Genomic DNA, 12,405 nt, shown 5'->3' on the forward strand with positions numbered 1-12,405 from the left:
ACAAATTTCTTAGAGTTGTGATGATATTTTTACAGTCTTTAAAATGCCCACGTGAATTCTTACTATATGATATACTCATGAACTATTTTAAATTGCTCTCATATACGTTGGATAATAAATGATTATTTTGGATATGCTCTACCGTACCAGTACATCTGTATTGACCCCCTCCCCCTCCAACCTCTCAGGTTCTGAGGCACATTCTAGGGGTCTAGATAAGCAATAGATAATTCAGACAGCTGACCAGATTGTGCAGTGGTGAGCCTTCTCTATTCCAAAAGGCCTATCATTTCAAATTTTTTCACTTATTTCAGATTTGGTCTACTGGGGCCTTTTCCTAGTTTTAGATATTTGTCAAATTTTCATGTAGTAAAGATTTTGTAGATTGAGTTAGATGTTATTTAGATGTTGTTGAATTGTAGTTTCTATAATTATATTGAATTTAGAATTGACCATGTTTCCATAGCAGATTATGTTTCCACATCTTCTTTTATTGTATGAATGTTATGCAAGATTACCAGATAGAGGAGGGTGTTCTGGGCCTTTATAGTTTGGGATGTCCATCACGGCCAGGCCCTAGTTCGGGTCGTGACATAATGCCCGTGCAATTTTTATAGACTTGATGAATAGATTGTTCAAGCAGTACTTGGACATGTTTTTCATAGTATTCATTGATGATATTCTTGTCTATTCCCATAGTGAGAATGATCATGCAAACAATTTGATAATTATGTTATAGACTCTTAAATCTCATCAATTGTTTGCCAAATTAAGTAAGTGAAAAATTTAGCTAAGATCAATAGCTTTCTTTGGACATATTATTTCCAATGATGGCATTAGAGTTGACCCACAAAACTCCAAAGTAGTGAAAACTCGACCTAGACCCATCTCCCAATCAAATATCATGAGTTTCTTGGGTTTGGCTAGCCATTACAGATGGTTTGTTGAAGGGTTTCTTCTATTACATCCCCATGTCTCCCTCATGTCTCGACTGACTCAGAAGAAAGTCAAGTTTCAGTGGTCAGATTTTTGCATGAAGTGGTTTTAGGAGTTGAAGACCCGACTCACTTTCGCTTTAGTATTGACTTTACTAGATGGTTCAAATGGGTTTGTAGTTTACTGTGATGCTTCCATAGTTGGTCTTGGTTGTGTATTTATGTAGAGAAGTAAGTTCATAGCCTATTCCTCTAGATAGCTTAAACCTCAGGAAAAGAATTATCCTACCCATGATCTTGAGTTGGCAGCTGTTGTTTTTTCCTTAAAAATTTGGAGGCATTACCTTTATGGGGTGAACATAGATGTGTTTATGAATCATAGAAGTTTGCAGTATGTATTCTCGCAAAAAGATTTAAATCTTCTACAGAGAAGGTGGCTTAAGTTGTTAAAAGATTATGATATGAGTATGTTGTATCATCCAGGAAAGGCCAATGTAGTGGCAGATGCCTTTAGTAGATTATCTATGGGTAGCGTTTCTCATGTTGAGGAGGATAAGAAGATGCTAGTCCATGAGGTTCATCAGTTTGCTAAATTAGGTGTTCGGTTAGTTGACTCAGCTGAAGGTAGTGTATGGGTTTAGAAGGGTTTGGAATCTTCCTTGGTTGCTAAAGTAAAGGAAAATTAAGATAGGGATCCCAGTTTGGTTCGTTTGAAGGAGTCGGTTAGAGATCAGAAAGTAGAGGTTTTCTTCTAAGAGGGAGATAGTGTGTTGCATTGCCAGGGAAGGTTATGTCTTCTGAGTATTGATGGGTTGAGGCAGTGAATATTAGCAAAAGCGCATAGTGTGCAATACTCCATTTATCCTAGAGCCACTAAGATGTATCATGACTTGTAAAAAATCTATTGGTGGAATGGTATGAAGAAGCATATTGCAGAGTTTATGGCTAAGTGTTCAAATTGTCAGTTTGTTAAAGTTGAGCACCAGAGTCCTAGTGGTACATTGCAGGAGTTCAGTATCCCCACTAGGAAGTGGGAGATGGTAAACATGGATTTTGTGATGAGTTTGCCTCGTACACGTCATCAATATGATTTGATTTGGGTTATTGTAGACAGAATGACCAAATGAACTCATTTCTTACAAGTTCATACTTCGTACTCAACTGAGGATTATACCAGGCTCTACCTTAGTGAGTTGGTTACTTTGCATGGTATTCTATTTTCTATCATATCAGATAGAGGTACTCAGTTTACTCCTTACTTTTGGAAGGCTTTTCAGAAGCGTTTTGGCACCCAAGTTCATCTAAGTACAGCTTTTCACCCTCAGACAGATGGTCGGTCAGAGAGGACCATTCAGACCTTAGAGAACATATTGAGAGAATGTGTTATTGACTTTAGAAGTAGTTGGTATGATCACTTGCCTTTGATTGAGTTAGCCTATAACAACAGTAATCACTCCAGTATTCAAATAGCTTTATTTGAGGCTCTTTATATGAGAAGATGTAGATCTCCTATTGGTTGGTTTAAGGTCAGTAAAGCTACTTTTATAGGGCCAGATGTAGTGTTTGATGCAATGGAGAAAGTTTAGTTGATTTGGGAGAAGCTGCAAATAGCCCAAAGTTGTTAGAAATCCTATGAAGATGTAAGGAGAAAAGATCTTGAGTTTGAGGTTGGTGATTTGGTCTATTTGAAAATCTCACCCATGAAGTGAGAGAAGAGATTTGGAAAGAAAGGGAAACACAATCCCCGTTATGTTGTCCTATATAGAATTTTGAGCTATTTTGGAAAGGTTGCTTATGAACTAGAGTTGCCTACGAACATGACATTAGTTCATCCAGTGTTTCATGTCTCCTCGTTAAAGAAGTGTATTGGTGATCCAACTTTAGTCGTGCCTTTAGAGAGTGCTAATGTGAGAAGATACTCTCTCCTATGAGGAGATTCCAGTTGAGATCATTGATCATCAGGTTTGTAGGTTAAGGAATAAGGAAGTCCCTTTAGTTAAAGTTCTATGGTAGAATCAGTCCACTGAGGGAGATATTTGGGAAGCAGAAGCGGACATGCGAGCCGAGTACCCTCATCTTTTCTCCGCAAATTCAAACTCTGCTTGAGGTAACAATTTTTCCTAAATCGAGTCATTTTTGTTCTCTATTTGAGCTATGTAACCATTCTCATGTCATTCTATGTATTCACGAAATCAGTTCAGTTCATGTATCATGTTTCAGACTCAGCTATGTAATCATGTTCCAATTCATGCATATTCAGTTTATGATCTTAGCTGCCTTAGAATTCTCAGTCTAACCATCCTCATTCGAGGATGAATGTTTCCAAGCTGGAGATATTGTAGTACCCTTTATATTTTCTAGTCTCTGGACAGTATATGACTCAGATCACAAGTCATAACCCAGTATATGATTAGTATGTTAGACTCATACCTAAGTCAGTGTAGTGTGGTAAAATTTCTAGTTTAGGTATTATTTGACCCCTATGAGTTGTATAGAGGGGTACGAATCATAAAAGGCAGTCGTAAGAAAATTGGTGTAAACCCATTGAGATTTTTTCCAGGGTACGAGAGGGGTTATATAATCGTATGCTAAGGTATGACTCGTATGGAGAGAAGTCATACCATAACAGTGTTGGCCCCCTAAATTGTTAGTTCATCTTATGAGTGAATTCATCTAATCGCATAGGCATCTTACGAGTTGTAAGCATGGCTCATATCTAGAAGAGTGTATGCTATTTTGATTCTATCCATATTACGAGTCTAGCAACTCAATCGTACCCTAGTATACGAGTCGTAAGATTGAGTCATACCGACCGCGAATGCATTTTAATGCACGTTTTTCCAGGGGATTTATATCTTTCCCTACTTCCTTAAAAACCAAACCCATGCTATTTTAGCTTCACAATGGGTGGTATAAAAGGCCTCAAATCCCCAATTCATAAGACTAAACATCAATTCATCAAAAATAAAAATCAAATAGTGGTTTTTTCATCTTCTCCAAGAAGCTATGGTTTCTCAAGGTCAGGAACAACTTCAAGAAACTCTCCCAAAGGCTTTAATTTCAGGTATGTGGGGTATTCATCAATGGATCCCTTTCACCCATTGAGCCCAAAAATCCTATTTTTGTTTAAAAGCATGGTTCTATTCCTATTTTATGAAATCCTCCATGAAACTCATGAATTAATCCATGAACTTCCTAGTAATTCAAGTACAAACCATGTTTATAAGTGTTTCTAAGTGAATTTAGCTATTCCATGTTTTATATTGAAAATTCCCATGTCATGTTCAATCAATTTCATGTCACATTCTTGAATTATGAATTATACTATGTTAAGATGTTGTTTTCGAATGTTTTAACATATTTTTATGTTCAAGATCATGATTCTCACATGTTGAATGAAATGTCTATGCTTTGGATCTTTGAACCATGATTCCATACTACAGTTTTAAAGGTTTATTATCATATTTAATGATCACTCAGTGCTAGCAGGTTAGGAACACCCGATACCTATTTGTTTACTTCAATTTCAGATCTTCTCAGTAATATTCAGTCTAACCATGAATATTATTATTTACTCAGTTATTATGATCATGATGAACAATACTAGTTGTTATATTCAGTTGAACTTAGTTCAGTTCAGTACTAGTGTCAGTTCAGTTGGGAGTAGGATTTAGGGCTGAGCAAACCCAAGGATGGGGGATCACCTGCCAGTTTAGGGTTTGACCCTTAGTAGCAATCACTGAGTTACAGAACTACGTAGCCAGCGTAGGTTTGATATGTATACTTACCAGTTGAAGGTTGAGACATATTATATCTTAAGAGCACCTACCAGTAGTGGGTGACTCCCTAGTCCTTCGGGACACCAGTTTAGCAGATCCACATAGTCAATGTTAGCACCCATGGCACAATATGACACCCTTCCAACTGGGGTTACAGATTAGACCCCAATTAGCTCAGATTGGGGCATATCAGTTAGATAATACCTCTAATAGTCTCAGTATATTATTTTAGTGTATTCTCAATACAGGTTTTCTCGGCCAAGTGTATAGGCTTTTAGTTATTCAGTTATACAGTTTATAGTCTTACAAATTTTAGATTTATTTCAATTACATATTTATGCTTGGTCTTGAATCCTCAAATGTTACAGTTTTCATGCATTCATGTTCAGTTATCTCATGCTATTCAGTTAGGCCTTATTTTATATGCATCGTACCCTATGCCTGACCTCATCCCATATACTAGTAATTCAAAGTACTGACCGTATATTCTTCTTTGTGCTATGATGTATTATATCATAGGTTTGGATGCACAGCTACCTGACTGCAGTTAGATAGCTCAGTGTAATCTAGGGGTCGTAGTGGTGAGTCTCATCCATCAAGAACATGTTATAATTATTTGGTTATTTCAGTATTTCAATTTATTCAGTTAGTTGGAGTCAGTTGGAGGTCTGTCCCATCAACTCCTTAGTTAGTTTAGAGTTTTCAGACGTTCAGACAAAATAGTTAGACAGTCACTTAGTTACTTTCAGTTCTTATCAGTTGTTTTAGATATTCAGAATTTTATGTTTCAGTATTCAGATATACATTACCTCTTTATTTTATCTTCCGCACATGTGTTATGTTCATATTATATTCAGTGCTCACAGTAGGTACCAGCTCATGGGTTAGCTTATGATTACTTGTGGTATTAAGCACCGTTGTCGTGGCTAGGAAGTAACCTCATATCGTGACACCTTAACATATGCACAATTAATACAAACATAATATATCTCTAATGATTTATTAAACAAAATAAAAAATGAAGATAAAACTAATATACCTCATAAATGGTCAAAGTTTAGTAACCAGCAACAAATGCAGGGCTAGATAAAAGCAAATGATGAATAATTAGATACAAAGATTTAAGTTTACAATAAAATAATTTGAAATATATTTTTTTATTAAATATACATGCATACATTGTAATTTTGAACAAAAGGGCAGGAGAAAAGTGATAAATATCAATTCACCTATATTTAATCATCGTCCAAATTAGACAACAAATTGGTAATAACTTAATTATCTGGCAAGAATGTAGTGAACTCCTCTAGCAAATCTGGATAGTCACTGAGAAGTGTGTCAATCTACACCAATAATAAAATAGTAATAACCAATAAAAACATGAAAGTCGTCTATAATATTTATGTATTCATATTAAAAATATTTTATCACCTTATGGTACAACTTTTTAATGTTATTGTGCTCCTTCCCATACTTGGCATAACATCTAGGAAGGATTTATACTCGGGGTCATTTTCTAAATGCTCCTATAAAAAGTTATATATGCGATAAGGTTAGGACTAGAGCTTTTCAAAGAATAACAAGACATACTTCTTATTATTAAAATCATAAGATAACATAATTGTCAGCTTTATTTTTTCCAGAAAACTTAATATTTGTTCACAATAGTTTGCTTTCTTCTAATCTTCATTGACGATTCAAATTTCATAACCCTTGGTCTAGAAAGTATTTAATCCATGGAGTAAATTATGATGCCCTTTAAACAATTCTTTCACTATTGATGTGACACCAATAGTATCAATTATGCAAGGAATATGATAGAAATTAATGACAATAGGCAAATTATATTAGCAAACCGTTGATTCTTAAAATTTATCAAAAGAGGAAATGTTGTATACTTCTCTCTTTACTTTTGAAACATGTCCCTAACTTGCTTCAGATTAGAAAATGCATCATCATAGTCAGCTTTGGCTTACCATCTCCAACTCCATCAACATTGTTTTCACCTCCTCTATCCAGAACACGTGCAGGAACTTGTGATTGATTATAGCTTCATTCGAGAAAAAGAAAAGAAAAATATTATACATTAAATCATTATCAAGAGCTGCCAGTCAAATTTATTAATGTATATCTCCTTTTCCCATATACTCCAATAGGGTTAAGTTATACCTCATCTACTTTAAATCAATTTATTTTTAGGCTAAAAATAAAAATTTTTGATAGTTCATCCAAAATTCACAACTTCATTAATATAATCAATATAAGCAAAATATATAGTGCTTTGTTTTATAAACAAACATAACATAGAAAAAAATTCAATCTTTATTTTTTGAATGGGATAAAAATAATGATAAGACATACTCTAGGTATAGAAATTGACATCTTACTTTTTATGATCACAAAGTTACACACACTACACAATAACTAAAAGTCACTGACCTACCCAAATTCAACAAATTAAAAAAAAAAAATAAGTCATGTATATAAAAGATCACAAAAGATAGAGAAATAAACAAAAGGCAAAGAACTTATGATTCTTCATGAAAAGAACCAAACAATCACTTATCATTTACATTATTTTTCAGTCGCTTCACACTATAAAATAGAGAAATAACAGTAAGTTTCTGTCACCACCCATACCAGGGCCCTAGATGTGGTATGCACCTGATACTATCGCTAGTACGAGTGAACATTCTGGAATATCACTGGTGCATACTTCCAATACAAATGAATAAATGGAAATAATATAAAATTTATTTATGAATTCCTTAAAGAAAAAAACTTCACCAAAGTCTATTTGCATCACATGATGTCCAACAATACTAATAGTTATGAGAAATAAAAACTTACAATTATAAAGTTTGTTTGACAACTATAGCAACCTGTGAAGCCTCTAATCAGTACCAATACTAAAAAGACATAAAATATAAAAAGTCATTATATTTGTCTAGTCTCCTGGTAGGAAAGAGAATTATCAATGGTAGAAGATAGAGATCCTAATGAGGTACCTAACCATCAACTTAAGAGCCAGAACCTACATCATGAAATTATGTAGCACCAAAGATGGTCAATACGTGAAATGTATTGGTACGTAAAACCATTTCAGAAGGTTAGTACATCAAGAGATTAGTAATGACAATAAAACTCAAATATAAGTATAGACGGTTGGAAAGGAAAAAGAATATAAAATAAATTTATAATTTATCAAGTCAGGTTGATTTAATTTCTTTGATTATTTGTGGGTGAAGTAGTGAACCATCATTAATCTCCATGTAGTGCTTGGACTTTAATCTCGACCCAACCATCTACGTCATCCTATACCTTACTGGGCATAGGACATGACATGACATGACATAATTCTCTATCAAGTACCCATGGTCATCCCCTTTTTGAGACACATGAAAAAAACAGTCATCCGACTTGCGGAATAATCTCTATCCTCTATCGGCGACATAGCTTTACGCTTTTGTCATTTAAACTTTTGCCTTCATGGTTACCTATCTAACTCCCTTATTCTCATGACATTATCTTATTTATTTATTTTGAAAGTATTATCCATATTAGGCTCATGCTCGTGGTTTAGCCTTTTTAGGCTCATGTCATAATTTAGCCTATTTTGTCTCATGTTAGGAATTCAATTACTTTGATTTCATAAGATTTTCATTTTTTATTATAACTTTCTAGAACAGTTAAGAAACATTTTGTTAAGGGTTTCACTTTACTTTGTCTTCTGGGAATGGAAGAACTAAGCGAGTCAGCTTCAATACGTATCGTAAATAACTCATAGAAGTACAACATCTATCGTAAGCCAATAGAAAATAGTTAGTTGACTCAAGTAGATTATCTGAAGACCAAAAGCAAGTGTTGGAGGACTTTATTAAAAGACTTATTAATACTTAGAACATGACTTCCATACCTCCTAAGGGAATTGGGTTTATGAGTTACTAGGAAGGTAGCAATTTACACACTGTGCAATGATTGGGATAGATAAATCTATCCAGAAATATATCCTTAAGTACTACATAAGATCCTAACTGAAGTTTGGAATAAATGCCTAGAGCATTGCTATAATTATTGAGAATATAATGAGTTCTTCGCAACTTTGTTGTATTCAACTAAAATACCTTTATAGAGAGGAAATCATGCTTGCAAATATTAATTCTAATCGAACCACTATAACCAACAGATGTATATCAAAAATAAGAATAATGAACCAATACAATTTACTATAGAGAATCAACCAAACAAAATATCACCAGATCAAGACATCATATAAAAATAGTGCAATGTAAATCAATATCCTGTAGTTCAGTAGACTTGCTTAAATTACGCATACTTCAGAGAGAAATCCCAATATAAGACAATATTTGTTAGCATCAAGGTAATTAGATTGTAAAAACTAAGGACCTTTGAAATCATATCAATTACAGCAATTGAGTTTTACAGAGAGTGTCAACATAGGCAGCAACTGAGTTTTATAGAGAGTGTCCAACATGGGCTTGACTCTTTTGACAGATTCAAATTTCAGAATTTCTTAGAATTATCTAGACAAGTAGGGAGGATTCTTAATCTATACGAACACCTAGTTTCTAATCCATGCATCATGTTAACAAACACCAAACCATGTGAAGTAAGTATATTTCAAAACCAAAAAAAAAAAAATCAAAAACATGAGCGAGAGACGGTTCTACATACCTCTTTAAACGTTAAAAGAACTTGAGATTAGAAGAAAGAATTTGAATGTGATTCTAACCAAATATTTTGTGTTTCTTAGGAGTTGTGATTGATAGAAGGAAAAGGGGTATTAGATGATGGAAAACTTCTGAAAAATTGATGGGAAAAGTGAGGATTTTGATCGTGTGAATTTGAGGAAAATAGAGGGACTTATTTTAATGTGTATAACTCATGGAAACTAGAGGGATGTTATTTGGCTGGGAAAATAATGTTTTGTAGGAAAAGAATATATGAAAACTAATAATTAAAAGGTTTTTTTACTTAGAGTAAAGGTAAAAAGGAAAGGAAGAATGAACTTCTACGCACTATAATTAGTGTATGAAACTTCTACCAATGAACTTTTCTTATGATTTACAGATGCCACCATAACTCAGAAACTCCAAAACAAAAGCATCAAGAGAAATTATCAACACAAATCATAAATATAAGGCACTAGACATAAACATGATTTAAGACAGACATACTATGGAGTTTGATTTAAACAACAAGGAACAAGGATTTACGGAACGTCATGAGTAAGGATTTATATTATTTCCTTCATTATTTTCCTATTGAGAAGTGAATAGGTGAGGATATATTGCATTCATATCTTCCTCCGATTCCCATGTAGCTTCCCCAATCTTTTCATTTCTCCACAATACCTTTACCGAAACAATTTTCTTTGTTCTTAACTTGCGACTTTGACGATCTAATATCTTAATGGGAACTTTTACATAATTCAAAGAATCTTTCACACCAACACTATTCATTGAAACTATGATAGTAGGGTCACCCACACACTTCCTAAGTGAGGATATATGAAATACTAGATGAATCAAGGCTAGATCCATGGGTAAGTCCAACTAATAGGCAATCATTCAAACTTTTCTCAAAATTTGGTATGGACCAATATAACGGGGACTAAGTTTCCCCTTATTTCCAAAATGCATGACACTTTTATTGGTGACACCTTCAAGAATACCCAATCATTTACCTGAAACTCCAAGTGTCTATGTCTCCTATTTGAGTAGGATTTTTTATGACTGAGTATTTTTCAACCTCTCTCGAATAACCTTGACCTTCTCTGCAGCTTGATGAACTAAATCTAGGCCTAATAACTTAGTTTCACCTAATATGCAAACTTAATAAGAGGTAATTAATCCTCTTTATTTTCTTTGAAGTCCAGTACATATGCCCTAACATATCCTCGAGCGTCTGGATAGTGCACTCCGCTTGACCATCCATCTAAGGATGGAAAGTGGTACGAAGATTCACCTATGTTCCCAAACGTTGATGGACAGACATCCAAAAAGGTTGGACCCTGTAAGATTCTAGGTTCATTTCAGCTCATTCTTGCATGTAGAAAGAGGTCCAGAACTTAAAATATTTTACTAACTATTAAGACTTAGTCATTTCTAAAGCCCTTAACTTTGATGAATTTATTTTTGACCTTCTCGGAATCAAAAAGTTAGTTTTTCAGTTGATTCATGATTGGGGGAGTATATAGTACATCTAGGGTGGGTTTCAGAATTTTTGGACAAGCATAAGGGCATGTTTGAAACACCAAAATAGTGGCTTAAGGAAATTATCCCACGGCGCCCTACCCAGTCTGGTACTAGGGGTTCCCATGATAGAGCCCTTGGCGCCCTACCCAGAGCGAGGCTCCAGAGCCTGCGGTGCCCTGGACATTCCGATCAGTGCATTTTTTTCAGCTTTGTTTCGCATTTTTAAGGGCAAATAGGTCTTTTTTTTACCCAATAGATTCATAACACGGGATTAAAGCCTAAAATAGCATATTTGGCCATTATTTTCACAATTACCTCAAATTTAAGTCATTCCCATTCAAGAACACAAACCCTAGCCCTCACTTTCAAGTCCAAGTCTCAAGAATTCACCGACAATTCTCATAAATTCAGAAACCAAGGTATGTTACGTGTTCATTCTTGGGTTCCTTCAAACTTTGGAGTTCAAGAATCCTTTTTCAAAACTTATATTATGATTTACATTCTTGAATGGAATTAAGTTCCTGTATGTATTGTTGTGTGGGTTTCAAACCAAGAAGATTTTGAGTTTCGTGTAAATAAACTATAATGTGTGTTGATTTATGTAACCCTAATATTAAATCTTTGAATTTTGATGTTGAATGTGGTAGTCATGAAATTCATATATATTGGTCATTCCCATGCACAAGATATTTGCATCCAAGGTGTTTGACAAAATGTCTATATGAATGAATTGTGCATGGTAACCTATGTGTGATGCTTTTAAATTTGAGATGTAATTCCATTATCTATGATATCGAGTATTGGGGGTATTTAATACCCAAAATTAGTTGTGTACCTAGTCTCCAGTTGAAATAGAATTATTTCATAGTATCTCGAATAGTAGCATTCAGTCGGTTAAAAGAAATAGTGTGAGTTCATTAAGCCTGGTACAGTCTAGTACTCAATTCTAGTTTCTATTTAGTTAGTAGTATAATTCAGCACCTAGAGAACCCAGGGATGGAGGCATTCCTTCCAGTATAGGGTTTAACCCCTAGAAGCAGTCCTTGAGTTACAAAACTGTATAGCCAACGTAGGGTAAATCATCTTTCTGTCAGACTAGGGTTGATGTAACTATATATATGTGTATTCTTATCATATTAGGGTTGACCCAGTCAGTGTTAGTAACCCATGGCATGATGCTAACACCCTTCGAACTGGGGTTATTGGTTGGACCCAAATCGGTCTATAATCGGGGTATGTTGGTTAGATAATAACTCCTATAATCTCAATTTTAGTCTCAGTTTTAGTCTCAGTTCCAGTATTTATTTTTCTGTATTCAATAAAGAACTCAATTTAGTTCTATATGATCATGACTTACAGTTATCAGAAACTCAATACTTCAGTTTTAGTCTAATTAAGAAAGACAATATATGCTTTGTATTATATATTTAATACTTTTAGTAGTCCCAGTCTTGCATATACTCTCATCCAATT

Source organism: Capsicum annuum, chromosome 7 (genome assembly GCF_002878395.1).
Source record: "Capsicum annuum cultivar UCD-10X-F1 chromosome 7, UCD10Xv1.1, whole genome shotgun sequence".
NCBI classification, from domain to species: Eukaryota; Viridiplantae; Streptophyta; class Magnoliopsida; order Solanales; family Solanaceae; genus Capsicum; species Capsicum annuum.